This window comes from Eptesicus fuscus, chromosome 3, assembly GCF_027574615.1.
Source record: "Eptesicus fuscus isolate TK198812 chromosome 3, DD_ASM_mEF_20220401, whole genome shotgun sequence".
Classification (NCBI taxonomy): domain Eukaryota; kingdom Metazoa; phylum Chordata; class Mammalia; order Chiroptera; family Vespertilionidae; genus Eptesicus; species Eptesicus fuscus.
Window position 1 is genome coordinate 55294221 of NC_072475.1, and position 14338 is coordinate 55308558.

Sequence of the window (14338 nt, forward strand, 5' to 3'; positions counted from 1 at the left end):
AGCCCCAGCCCCCTCCCCTTTGACAGCTGTCAGTCTGTTCTCCGTATCCATGAATCTGTCTCGACAAAACATGTGCCTTCTCACTAGTGCTCCCAAGCACAGGTCCTTACTGGCTGATCATTGTACAGGCGGCTGTGGGCCGGTCCCTGAAACCCGCCTTGGAAGGGCATTTTTAAGGATTAGAAATATTGTATGTCAGTAGTGGTTATTTTTTCTTAGAGTTTGTGTGTATGTGTGTGTGTGTGTGTGTGTAGGTCGCTCCATCTGCGCCCCACTCCTCCCCAGAATAAAAATTACTTAAGGAATCTTATAGAGAATAACATTTTGGTTTTATTATTTTGATGAAGATTTCTTCTGTTAAACTTCTTTCTGCTCCCCTTAAAGCCAGCAGAAACCAAAATGCTAGATTTTTTAAAAGGTATAATACTTTATAATCCCAATTGCAAGAAAGCAGAAATATTCAAAAGTAAATAAAATAATAAATTCAAATAGTACATCTGATAATTACTATAAAAAAGAATGCTGATTTAAATGTAAACATGCCAAATGTGATCATTATATAAGTTGTTATGTATGGTACATGCTTAAGTTCCTAAAGGCATAAGAAAACTTTAGTTCTGGCCTACAACAAACTAATCATAGAAACCATATGTAGCCTACATATGTTTCTATTTTTTCTCAAATTTCTATGTGAGCTCAGAGGAGAATTACGTTTTGCTTTCTTACACTGCAATGACGCGGGTGAAAACCACTTTCCAGAGCACTTCCCTCCCCCGCTGGGCGGTGCGAACAAGGTGCTCACATGGAGAGGGCCCTCCGGCACTGGAAGACTGGGTCCCCGTCCTGGCCTGTCGCCCCTCATCCGGGACCTCAGGCGATCGCCTGTGGGTGCTTCCGTTTCCTCATCTGTAAAATAGAGAATAATGCCACTTGCCTCACAGATTGTTTCGAGATTACATGAGGCAATAAACCTCATTTCCTCAATTCTAAGACTATCCATTTTAACACACACAGAATTTCCGGGTGGAAAAAAACCATTGCATGGATTGTGAGGCAGTCAAGTTTTAGGAAATCAAAATGTAAAGAAGAAATTTTACTCATTCTGAGGAAGGACCATAAACAAGAGTGCTTCGCCAGTTGGGGGGATTGTAGGCAATCGCCTTGTTGTGCAGGCCCTCTCGGGGGTGGAGAAGCTGCCGCGTGTCCAGATTTCCCTGCTTCTCCCCTCTGCTTCGCGGTCTGAAGTGGGGCTGCCCAGTCAGATGCCAAGCCCAGAGCGGGTCAGCTTGGGCACTTTGTGGTTGGCTTTTCGTGTGGAAATTCCAACTTGCAGAATATCAGAAAGTACTTCTGAAATCTCCTTGAAACAAGTGGCCACTCCCCTTCTGTGAGTTTCTTTTGTACCTGACCTAGGGCCTCCCACCCATCTCCCTGTCACCTCACAGCCAGCAAATGCTAATGTTTGCAGAGCACTTAGGGGGGGGGGGGGGGGGGGGGAGAGAAGGGAGGGGCGGGGAGGCCAAGAGGCCAAGCGTTACCATCTGGAACCCAGGAGGCAGCTCCAGTGTGGCCCACCTTTTCCAATTTGTTTCTACAAAAAACAAAGCCAGCCCAAGCCCGTTTGGCTCAGTGGATAGAGCGTCAGCCTGTGGACTGAAGAGTCCCAGGTTCGATTCTGGTCAAGGGCACATGCCTGGGTTGTGGGCTCGATCCCCAGTGGGGGGCGTGCAAGAGGCAGCCGATCAATGATTCTCTCTCATCATTGATATTTCTATCTCTCTCCCCCTCTCCCTTCCTCTCTGAAATCAATAATAAAAAAAAAAAAAAAAGAAAGAAAAAAGAAGGAAAAAAAAAAAAGCCAGAGGAGCAGGAAGAGAGAAAGGGAACAGAGAAAGAAAACTCTGGTAATGTAAACTGTGTTTTGCCAGAGAATTTCAAGGACATTTTAGTTTTTCAAAGCATTTTTGGCAAGAATGGTCTGTTGTCTTATCAAAATATCCTTGGGCCTGTGTGTACCATAACAAACAAGTTTTCCCCATGGTTTTGACACAGGAACAGGTATCATGCGTCAGGCATATACTTATTCCCTAATAGCCTGAGGTCTGGGAATTTAAATGTAAGAAGTTGCCCTAGCTCAGTGGTCGGCAAACTCATTAGTCAACAAAGCCAAATGTCAACAGTACAACGACTGAAATTTCTTTTGAGAGCCGAAAACCGACTTCTGCACATGGGCCACGAAGTTTTTCAATCGCACTGTACGTGCGCGCCCACACGTGGTATCTTGTGGAAGAGCCACACTCAAGGGGCCAGAGAGCCGCGTGTGGCTCGCGAGCCACGGTTTGCCGACCACTGCCCTAGCTGGTTTGGCTCAGTGGACAGAGCATTGGCCCACACACTGGAGGGTCCCAGGTTCGATTCTGGTCAAGGGCATGTCCCTCAGTTGTAGGCTTGATCCCTGGCCCTGGTTGGGCTACGTGGGAGGCAACCGATTGATGTGCCTCTCTTACATCCATGCTTCTCTCTCTGCGTCTCTCCCCCTCCCTTCCACTGTCTCTAAAAATCAATGGAAAAATATCCTCAGGTGAGGATTAACAATAAAATAAATAAAATCAATCAATCAATCAATCAATCAATCAAAGAAGTTCTCCAGGTGACTCTTTACCTGCCACCAGATCTAGGAAACTTTCCCTGAAAGGCCCTGGCGGGTTTCACCTGGCACTATACCTTTGATGTCCTACGTTGTTCATTTACCTTTTCTAAAGGTAGCCTTCCTGATGCAATGGTCCGAACCTAGGCACAGAGTACGGGTGCCTATATGCTGGGTCCCGCCCCTGGGCATGAGGAGGGCACTGCACTGAGGAGGGAATCCGCTGACCTGCTGGGCCGGACGCCCCCCTCCCAGGCCTGCGGGGTTCTGTGGGCACAGTGCATCTCAGAGTTTGGTCTCGGGACTGCCTGCGTCAGAATCACCTAGATGCTCATTAGAAAAGACAGTCTGAACCGGACTCTCAAACGCTGGGCTAGTAATCTGCAGTTTAAACCGGCCTACTGCTAATTCTTCTGTACATTCAGGTTTGGGAACTGCTGCATGTGTCTGACTTAATAACGCCATGGGTCTGTAAAGGGTTGGTTTCAGGGTAAGCACAGACACTGTTACCTGGGTCAGAGGCAGACCTTTACTGCGTAAGAACCATCCAGACACACAGCTGGCCCCTCCGGGGAACCAGCTTTGCTTCTAGTACCACCAATGGGATAGTAGCGAGGGGAGGGTATTGGGACCCAAAGGTTCTATCAGTGAAGCGCGTGGTTTAATTAAAAGCTCGATACGATGGCTTGAATACACACAAGATTCCACACATCCCGCCCTGGTCCTGGTTTAATCTGGCAGTCGGAGTGTTTTTGCTCTGGCCATTATGGGTCTCCCCTCAGAGTAGAGCTTCTAGATATTTTTCGTTGTTGTCGTTAATCCTCACGTGGTGGTATTTTTCCACTGATTTTTAGAGACAGTGGAAGGGAGGAAGAGAGACAGAGAGAAACATCGATGGGAGAGAGACACATAGATTGGTTGCCTCCCACATGTGCCCCGACCAGGGCTGGGGATCGAGCCTGCAACCCAGGTACATGCCCTTGACTGGGATTGAACCTGGGACAACTTCAGTCCACAGGCCGTGCTCTATCTTCTGAGCCAAACTGGCGAGGGCAGAGTGAAGCTTCTAGAATGAGTAATTTTTAATTTAGGATTCATGAGCCCCTAAAATTGCATGCAGAAATTTATGTGAATAAGTCTATTTTTCTAGGACAGGATCCAGAACAGCCAGATTCTCAAAGGCATATTTGACCCTGAAGGGGGAAGATTAAGGGTTTGAACAGAGGGTTTTAAAGATTAGGATGGTGAAGGATTGTAAACATCCTGATAAGGATTTCTGAACTTTTGCAAACCAAGCCAACCGCAAACTGTGACTCCAGCTTGCCTCAAACATACCTGGTTTCTCTCCTCTTCCTGCCTCATCCTTCCTTCCTTTAGGTTTGTCTCTCTCTATTTTTCTTCCCTAATCTTTCTCTTTTTTTGAACTTTCTGCCCCATCCCACCATCTTGCTGCCCCTCCTTTCTTGTCCTCTCCCTTATTTAAAAAAAAAATAAAAAATATATATATATACACATATATACATATATATATATCTTATTGATTTCAGAGAGGGAGGGAGAGGGAGAGAAATAAAAACATCAATGATGATGGGGATCAAGCCCGCAACACGGGCATGTGCCCAGACTGGGAATCGCACTGTGACCTCCTGATTCATAGGTCGATGCTCAACCACTGAGCCATGCTGGCCGGACTCATCCTCTCCTTTATGACCTAAATAGGAAGTGAATTACTCTTGTATTTGTTCTACCTATGGGATAACATTTTATGTTGGGGGTTCTTGTTTTTAAAAATAGATGAGACCGTTGACTATTTCTCTGGGGGAGGGAGAAAATGCCTTGGGAACCATGAACTCCTGCCTTTTTGGGTTCTACCCTTGCTAGAAGGTTTTCTGTGGGTAATGGGCCTCACTCCCGCCTGGCCGCCGGAGGGGCAGGAGCCGGCAGCCTCGGGCCTTCCCTGGTGCTGAGTTGGACTCGAATGAAGAAAGAGTGACTGGCCAGAATCCTCGGCCCTGGCTCCAAGTCCTCCTGCTATCTCCATTGAATTATTTTATTTGCTGGCTTTGGCTGTGGAGAGCAGAGAAAGAAACCATTAGGCTGAAGAGGCCGTGGGGACCCAGTCGAGGCTGCAGAAGGAAGCGCGAGTGGACACTGCCCAGCTCAACCCCTGTGTCCACTCAGCTCTGTGAGCAGGAGGGGCTCTGTTCGGCCCGGGCTCCCTGGCCAGCGTTCTGGGGACGGATGCCTGAAGGATGAAGTCACCGGCTTGGGAGGGTCCTCTCACACTGCTGGGCCTGGCCTGCCTCAGCCCTGAGCAGCCGGGAGCTCCAAGGACGTGAAGGGTGACGCCCTGCGAGATGGGCTAGCACACCGCCTGCCCCCAGCTCCTCTCCCTGCCTCCTGCTCCTCTCACAGCAGGTGGAAGGTGCCCTCTGGCTGTGGGCGTGGGCAGAATGCCCTCTGTGTGGCTGTGGAGGGGCAAACCATGGCACTCTCTGGCTCAAGTCTTTTGGGGGCACCTATGGGTTGAGAGGTATTATAGTCGGAGAGGGACACAAAGTCAGGGGGAGGCATGCCTTCAGGTCACTCACATATGGTAGGGAATGAGCCACCTACAGACCAGAGAACCAGAGACAATCAGGGACGCTGCAGGCTGGGCTGTGAGCTGAGGAGCCCTGGGTGCTGGTTGCCCGGAGTGTGACATCTGTCACGGGCGCAGTCGGCAGGAGAGTGCTGCCTCCTGGGGGCGGCCAGGAGATGAAGCCCCAGATTATCCACTTGAAAGTTGTATAATGAGGTCCAGTGCGGGCCTCCCCTTCCTTGTTTCCCCTCGACCCTCACTCCAGGGTTAGGACCAGGGGGTCCTGAGCCTGAGGGAGACCTGCTCATCGTCCGCTTACCTGTCACTCCAGTCCCAGACCGTAATGCTCGCTGGGGCCAGACCATCTTCAGGGACGTGTTCTGAGGAAGCAGGGAGCCCACTGCCACAGGCTTAGCCCGACCCCAGCACACGGGCACCCTCGGCCCAGGAGGCAGAGCCCCGAGCACACCTCCCTGGAGACTGCATCTGCCAGAGTGCTTCTGGGCCCTGTAGGGAGGGACACGTGGCTGTCACTGCTGGGCCCGTTAGAAAGATTGCATCGCCTTTGCCACAGTTGTGAGAACCATGGCTCTGGAGTCAGCCCCCTGCATTCACATCCCAGCTCAGCTGTAACTTATCACTTGCCCTTGGTCAATTTCATTCGCCTTCCGACTGCTGTCTTCATCTCTGAAAAGTAGGCAATACTGCCTAGCGTGCTGGGTTGTCAAAGCATAAACTAAGATGTTCTAGGCCAGTGGTCGGCAAACTGCGGTTCGCGAGCCACATGCGGCTCTTTGGCCCCTTGAGTGTGGCTCTTCCACAAAATACCACGGCCTGGGCGAGTCTATTTTGAAGAAGTGGTGTTAGAAGAAGTTTAAGTTAAAAACATTTGGCTCTCAAAAGAAATTTCAGCCGAAACCGGTTTGGCTCAGTGGATAGAGTGTCGGCCTGCGGACTGAGGGGTCCCAGGTTCGATTCCGGTCGGGGGCATGTGCCTTGGTTGCGGGCACATCCCAGTGGGGGCTGTGCAGGAGGCAGCTGATCGATGTTTCTATCTCTCTATCTCTCTCCCTTCCTCTCTGTAAAAAAATCAATAAAATATATTTAAAAAAAAAAAAGAAATTTCAGTCGTTGTACTGTTGATACTTGGCTCTGTTGACTAATGAGTTTGCCGACCACTGTTCTAGGTAAGAGGGCTAGAGTCAGCGGCACAGGGTGGTGCTCAGTAAGCAGTTATCATCGTTACAGTTGTTGATCCTGGAAGCACAGGTCCGTGGAGGCCCCTGGTTACACTCCAAGACAACACTTCCCACGCTCAGGTCTGGGGATGCTGTTAAAATGAAGCCTGCAGTTCTTCAGGTAGCGGCAGCGTGGTGGGGAGGGGCGCGGCGAGAGCTGAGAGTCTCGTTTCTAACAAGCTCGCAGGTGATGCCTTTCCCCCAAGACTACACTTTGCCTAACAAGGTAGGTCCCCGGGGCACACAGCCACGTCCAGCCTAGAGGAGCGTCTCCTTCCTTGCTTCCCTTTGCTCTCCTCTCTACACTCCCTGGTCAGTCGTCATCAGAAAACTTTCCTGGCTCCACTGACAGATACCCCGTGCAACAGGTGTAAGCGGGACTGTGCCAGGAAGGATGTGGGGTTCCCCCTGCCCATCCAGCACCTCAGTGATTGCACCCATCCAGAGAGGAGGAGGGGATCTGGGGGAGGGGGGGACCTATCCCTGACCCGAGGAGATCCTAATGATAATCGATGGGGAGTTGATGCAAAGACGCCTTGCTCTCCGTGAGCACCCTGCCGAAAGGCTTGCCAAGCGCCACGAAGGCTGAGGAGCCCCCGTGAAGGACAGGGCTGGAACACACGGCGTCCTGCTTCCCGGTCTCAGAGCCAGAGGGCCCCCCTCCCCTGCCCCGTGGTCTAATCTAATGGCCTGTGATACCAAATCTCTGCCATGGCATTCTAAGAGACCATCTGCACCTTTCTTTCTTGGGTAGGACTTGGGGTGGGGGAGAGCTGCCCTTGGCTGCAGAACTGGGGGGTCTGGGAGTTTGAATGTTTGCAGCATGGTTCTTGGTAGGAGGGCCCCTTGACCATCCACCCGCTTCCCAGCTGCCAGAAGGAGTAAGTGGTGGCTGGGAGGAACCCACAGCCAGGGTGGAGACTTCCTGTCAAAACAGCCACTTATCCTGGCGGGAGAGTGCATTCCTTTCCCCAGGAGATAAGGAGGCCAGATTTTCCTTTCTCAGGGCTCCCGTGAGCTGAGAGCTGCCCAGGGCAGGCCCTGGGGGCTCTGCAGGCTGGGGCCGGGTGGGGGCCTCTGTAGTCCCCTCAGTAGGGGCCCAGGCTGCCCAGCTTAGCTCCGGACCCCCTTCCCACACTCCCTGTATCCTTGGGTGAGCACTGACCCCGGCGTGGGAGCCAAGGGTTGAATCCTGTCTCTGCTCCACTTTCTTACCTGAGAAATGCACCTGCTCCATGCGTTAGTGCACACGAAGCCCTCAGAGTGGACCGTGCCTGCACGAACCCTGCTCAGCACACGGGGCTGTCCATTAGCCTACGATGCTTCTTTGTTTCCTGCAGGTAATGTCCTGGGGCCTCTGACGGTGCTTTCCTCTGTAGGCCTCTCCAGGCAAAACGCTCTTCGAATCTCAACTTGCTGACCCCAAGGCCATTGTAGGAAAAGGTCATGAAGCATGTAAAATAGAACACAGGTCAGCAGATGAGCAGTTCCTTGGGTCTTAGAAACCATTGTTCGCCAGGAAAAGGCTCATCCTCCCCTCCAAGTTCGAATCCTTTGCTCAGAAGGAACCCCCGAACTGCCTGTCCCGTCCTAGATTGTAGGGGTTGGCATGAGCCCCTCTCCTTACTGGAACTCGTAGACACCCCTCCCAAGGGGGCTGCCCTAAGATCACCCCAACCGAGGCCCTTTATCCCCAGAGTTGCCCAGCTCTGGGCTTTTCCTGCTGTTCCCGCCCCACCAGCCAGTTGTCCCGCAGGGTGGAGGCCTTCCCCAGGGGCCTGGAGGCTCCAGGCTGCTCCTCCCTGCGCCCTCGGGGCAGGCCCAGCCCCACTCCGACTTCCCTTCTGGCCAGTGCTGGCCTGCCCAGCCCTCCTCTGTGTATTTTCTCTCTGGGTGGGGGCCTGGGAGCTGGAAACCCTGCTCACATCCTCTCCCCACCCTCCCTTGGAGGACCAAGCTCACTAGGGCTGAAGCCAGAGAGGAGACTGTGGTCTGGGGAAGGCGCCCAGCTCACTGCCCAGAACTGCAGGGAAGGAAAGCTGTGCTGTGGGCGGGGCCTGGGAGGCCTCTTCCAAACCTATTCTATGTCCCCTTCCATCTCCCCAGCCCGTGATCAATACAGTCCAAATCAATACAGCCCAGCTGAATTCAATTTTAAATATATATATATATATTTTATGGAGCATCTAAGACTTAGATTCTAAGTGGACCAGGATTGTTAGGACCCAGTTCAAGGACAGGCCAGCCCATGGGGACTTGCTACCGAGTGGACTCCAACTCAACCCTAAGCGAGGGCTACTGCCCCATTTGCAGTTAGTTCTCCATGCCTTAGAGCAGTGGTCGGCAAACTCATTAGTCAACAGAGCCAAATATCAACAGTACAACGATTGAAATTTCTTTTGAGAGCCAAATTTTTTATAAACTTCTTCTAACGCCACTTCTTCAAAATAGACTCGCCCAGGCCGTGGTATTTTGTGGAAGAGCCACACTCAAGGGGCCAAAGAGCCGCATGTGGCTCGCGAGCCGCAGTTTGCCGACCACGGCCTTAGAGCAGTGACTTCCATTTCTAAACTCCATTTCCTCAGCTGTAAGCATGGGCCAGTGGATGAGATCATGAAGTTTCCCTGTCTGCACGAATGGGGAGCACTCGTGACAGTGAGATAACGGAAGATGTTAGGCCAGCACTTGTCATGCAGACCCGCTTTGATTCGTTCACATATTAAACTGTAGTCATTCTGGAGTGTGCATTGTATCAACAGCCACAGAGAAAGGGAGGGGGGTCCGGGCGGTCGGGGCGGGGCGGGGCTGACATGGTCTGGAAGCTAATTTGGGTTTTACATCTGCCATTGGGAATCAGTGGCGTCTTTGGACCACGTGTCCTGAGTGTTGAAGGGGCTTCTGGTTTGGCAACTTTCAGAATGGGAAGGGTGTGGGAAACTGGTGGGGACCCTGCTCTCCATCACCTGGGTGCTCAGCAGAATCTCGGGCCACTTCCAGACCGAGGGTCAGACTTTGCATTTCCAAGGCGGAAGGGCTCACCGACAGGCCCACAGCGAGCTTGTGGCGGAACCGGGGCGGAACCCAGGTGTCCTGACTGTCGGTCTCATCACAGCTCTCCCCTTCCTCCCAGAGGTCTTTGGGGTCCTCCCTCCCCCACACCATGGAGGAGGAGATGAGCCTGGACTTCTCCCAAACCTCTGCTCTTTGGGTGCATCTTCCTTCCTGAGGCCTGGGCTGCCTTGCTCATGGCAGCTTCCGGGAGCGAACCCCAAAGCCCAGAGGAAGAGAAACCCCGCTGACTAGCCCGGGCGGCGGGGGGCATGCTGGGTGGGGCTCCCTGCTCCTCTCCGTCCAACTTGGACCATCTGGGGTCGGGTGGTATCTGAGTCACTGTGTGTGGAGGCTGCCAGGGCAGGTGCCGTGTGGGCGCTCAGTGGGGGGAAGGGGCCCTGGACACTCCCTTTCTTCCCCTTTTCACCCAGCTCTCTGTCAGGCTGTCATTCCCAACTCATTTCCCCCAAGCTGCAGGCCCCTGTCCCCATCGGGCCGGGTCCCAGAGCTGTCAAGGGAGAAGGCACGCTGGGCAGACCCTCCTGGGTCGCAGTCCAGCTCCACGTGGAGTCGGACCTTAGGAGGAGCCTTGTCTACAGCGACTGCTTGACCCTTGGAAAAGGCACCCATTGTGTGTTTTCCTGAGGGCACACCTACTGTGCTTCCTCTTCCTCTGGGGACCCTCAGCTTGCTCTTGGTGGTCTTCTCTCATCTGCTAGAGCCCCTCCCCCCCCCCCCCAGGTGTTGTTTGCAGGGTGTGTCCCCCTTCCCAGAACCGCAGCCTCTCCTTTCCTTTTCCTTGTGGAGTTGCTCTTCCTGTGATCTCCCAGGTCAGCCTGCCCTTGGGGCTGGGCCCCTCCCTGCCTTCCTCTCTCCCGGGCCCTTCCTCCACTCTTTCTATTCCTGGTTGGACCAGCCTCTTCCATTGTCCATTCCCAGGAAAGGGCTATCTTGCTGGTTGAGGGGTTGGGGATGGGAGCCAAGAAGAAAGCCAGTGCCGGAAGCCCCCCTCCCCTGCTGGAGCCCGCGGCTCACAGTGGGGTGGTGGCCCGAGTGCCAGCGTCATTTTTAGAAATCTTCATTTCTAAGTTCGTCAGTGGTTGCAATCTGACATCCACATGTGGGGGCTGATGACTTCCGGACTGCCTCTTCTAATTGCGGCAGACCCCAGGGGCAGGGGCAGGGGCAGGGGCAGGCGTGGGGGAACCACAGGTGCCACAGAGAGCTTCCTAGCAGCCACCACACCAGAGGGTTTGGGGCCTAGCCCAGCCCTGAGGGAGCTGTGCTTTGTCACTACTTGTGACCAAGGCTGGCCACCTTTGGCCGAGGCACGGTGGGTGGGTCCCGTGAGCACCCCTCTGATCCGACAGTGGACCCAGAGAAGCACAGCTCAGCAGCCTTTCTGCAGACAGACCTGTGAGCGTCCTCCCCTGCCTGTTCTTGCCTGGGTTTGGCGTGATTTTTCTTTGTTCTTTCTAAAAACACAGCTCAAAGGGGACCCAAGTATTTTTTTCTATGAATATAGAAACAGATGTTCAGGTCAAACCCAGATACATTCACTCGCAGCAGCTGCAGGCCCTGGGCATCCCAGGCCTTTCAGATTTGGAAGCTGTTGAGAGAACCCCAGCCTGACTCCCCTGGTTTGCCCGAAGAGGAGACACAAGGCTTACAGAGGCAAAGGGACAATTAATTGTTAGAAATCTCTGGGGAAACAGCTCTGGGACGAATTACTGAGAAACGGTGTGGCTGATGGAAAACACTGAATTCAGACAGACCTGGGGTCCAGGCTGGGCTCTGCCTCGTCCCAGCTGTGCAAGCCCCAGCTACCCACCCCCTTCAGCTGGTGGCATTCCACAGGTGGGCCTCCTGCTGGCCCACAGATGGAGAGAGGGGGATGCTGGGAGCTCTGGGGGAGTCTCGTGAGGTTGAAGGAAGCCTGTGCCGCACACATCTCTCTGTGTGGGAGGCGTGCGAGGCTGGGGCCTGGCCTGGAGGAGACGCCGTAGCTGTAATGCAGGCAGGCCTGGCTCTGTGACCTTGGACAAGATTCTGTACCTTCCTGAGCCTGGTTTCCTCACCTCCGAGCTTGCAGGGCGATTGTGAAGATCAAGGTTGACCTTGTAAAGGCCTTAATACCCAGCGACAGGCATGTTTGAGGTACTCAGTAAGTTTATTACTCTGAGGACGGGTTGCTCTGGGGGCCCTGCATGATCCCTGTGCACAGGGGACTCGGCGCTGTCTGGCAGGCCTGCAGTGTGGAGCACTGGTGGCTGTGCCACTCAGAGCCACTGTCTGCTCCTTGGCAGGGAGAGGTGGCGGGCAGGGCTGGGGCTGCCACAGGTGCCTGCAGGGCCTGGCAGAATGCTTTCAGGAGCAGAGGCAGCCTCTGGTGTACAGGTCCTGAACCTCGGGGCCGAAGCCTCCCCGAACGTCTTAGGAGCAGAATGTGTTGTCTGTGGGGAGAGGGGCCACAGCTTTCATCGGAATCTCAGACAGGCCGTAGGAGAAGAACCGGTACCTTGGGCCTGGGCATCAGAAAGTCGGTCATGAAGACCCGCTGTAAGAGGGTGTTGGCCCCAGGTGTCGGCGCAGCCAGCTAACCTCACTCCTCAGCAACGCACGCCAGCCAGAGACACCAGCGCCTGCCCTGCGTACCTGCCCTGCAGACGCTCAGGGTCCAGCTGGGCCAGGTTCAGCGTGTGGGAGAGGCCCGGGTCCCAGGAGTTGGGGTGAGGGCTGGTGGGGTCAAGCTGTTAGGGGGCTGGGTCAGGACTGGGGACCTGAGGTGGTGGTCGGGGGGCTGGAGGGGTGAAGTCACAAGGGCCTGAGGCGGTGGGGGGCAGAGAAATGAGGCAGGTCCACCATGCAAACCTCTGGGGCTCCTTCTCATCCATTGGGAAGTGGCACAGGTGAGGGGTGGGCCCTGGGGTCAGTCCTGCTTGGTCAGAAAGGTCACAAGATGCTCTCTCTGGGCCTTGGGTTCCGGTTGGAGGGAGAGGACTGCGGGATCTGACCTCGGAGCCTTGTTCAGAGCCCTCAGGCTGTGTCCCGTGCAGGTAGGGTTGGGCCTCTCTCTCTCATTTTTTTCTTTTGATCCTTGTTGTACTTAAGTTTTTCTCATAAACCGCTGAAATCATTTTGAGAAGTAGGGGGAGTAGAGATGAAAAGGAAGAAAAGATATTTGTTTATAGAAACGCTGTCTGGAGAAAGTGGGCTTTCCATTATGGGGTGTTCTGTTTGTTTTTCTGAAAGGTATCTTTCGATGATAAGTTGATTATGCTCATTTAAAACAACGTGGAAAATGTGTAGACATAAAAAAAAAAAAAAAACGAGAGAAAAAATTGCCCCTAATTGCTTTATACAGACAGCCACTGTTATTGTTCTGGTATATTTGCTTCTACTCTTTACATGCATAAATGGAAACTTTTTTGAGTATTTATACTATAAGTGGTATCTAGTTTGTTTTTTTTAACATATATAGAACATGGATAGTTTTCTATGGCACTAAAAACCCTTTATAAGCATTTGAAATACTTCAGCCCCCTTATCGTTAGACATTGAGATCCATTTTACAATATCCTATATAATAAGAAAGGAATATGCTAATTATCTGTTATGCGGTGAGGCATAACGACCGACCGAGTAAAGACTGGATCACGGATCTGCAGGAAGGTGGGGCAGCGAACTACAAGCGGGCGGCAGAGAGCTACAGGAGGGGGCAGGGCAGCAAGCTATGGGGAGAGGGGGGAGCTACAGGAGGGCGGCAGAGAGCTACTGGTGCACGGATTCGTGTGCAGGGCTATTAGTTAGAAATAAAGCATTGCCAAGCAGCTTGGTCCATAAAGTTCTTCTCAAATTTAAGGTTATTTCCTTGAGAGAGGTGCAGAACTGGACCTGGGAGGAGAGGCTGGGTCAGCAGGGTGGGTGTGAGTCTGCTGGGGAATGTGTGAGGATTGCCCCAGGAGAAGGGGGCTGAGGCAGCTTCCCCCAGCCCCCGCGGGAGCCAAGTGACTCATCCTCTCATCTGTGGTCTTGTTGGTGGGATGGAGGGAGAGGAAAGGCTTACCAGTGACTCACCTATGGGGCCTGCAATCACTTGGACCCTTCAGGCTGACCAGGCAAAGCCCTTCAGGCCTGGTGACCACATACCTGCCCGTCAGGGCCCCTTAGCGATGGCGGCGGTCCACGGAGCCTGATGAAGTGTTTATGTCCGCACGGCTGGCCTGCCCGGCGCACATTCAGATGCGCTTTCAGACCTGAGCATCCTTCCAGCTTGGCTGAGCTCCGTTCCAAGGCAGGCTGGACTGGTTTTCTCCTCAGAAAGGCTAGTCACGGGGTCAGCCAGCGGATAAACTGAAGTTCCCTTAGCTATTACCACTTTTTTGTTAATGAGGCGAGGACCAGCTGTGAAGATGCTAAACCATTCAGAAATGTTGCCCAGTTCCTGGGATCGAATGTCCCAGGACAGATTCTGTGTTCAGAAAAGAGAGCAGTCAGCGACGATTTTGCATCCCGACCGGACTCCCAAGGGTCCCTGGTGCTTCACTGAGCTTTCATTTTATTGTTTTTTTGAAAATATTTTTCCTATGAAGTTATGAACCTTGGAAGCTGTGCGAAGCGCTGGCCACCTCACAGGACTCACCAGGGAGCTGGCGCATTTGGTGGGTGGACGCTCGGGGTGAGGCTAAGCCCCGAGGCAGGTGGAGGACGGGAGGAGATCCTGTCCCCCGGGCCTAGGGGTCGGCTGTGGAGTCATAGCCCAGTGCTGTCCTCGGTGACTGCAGGGGCGGAGGGCGGGGGCCGGCTGGCTTCTCTTGGACT

At 53.3% G+C, this 14338-nt stretch overlaps 1 protein-coding gene and 1 long non-coding RNA gene across 2 annotated transcripts in view; one reads left to right on the top strand and one right to left on the bottom strand.

Moving 5' to 3' along the window:
- SLC12A8 (solute carrier family 12 member 8) overlaps positions 1 to 14338 on the top strand; it is a 149148-nt gene that overhangs the window by 72042 nt on the left and 62768 nt on the right. The window lies entirely within an intron of this gene.
- Positions 492 to 8128, bottom strand: LOC129148581 (uncharacterized). Its single transcript, XR_008555569.1, has 3 exons — positions 7682 to 8128; positions 5548 to 5735; positions 492 to 906 (listed from the first exon to the last, which is right to left on the bottom strand). It is a non-coding gene; the product is annotated as an uncharacterized LOC129148581 (long non-coding RNA).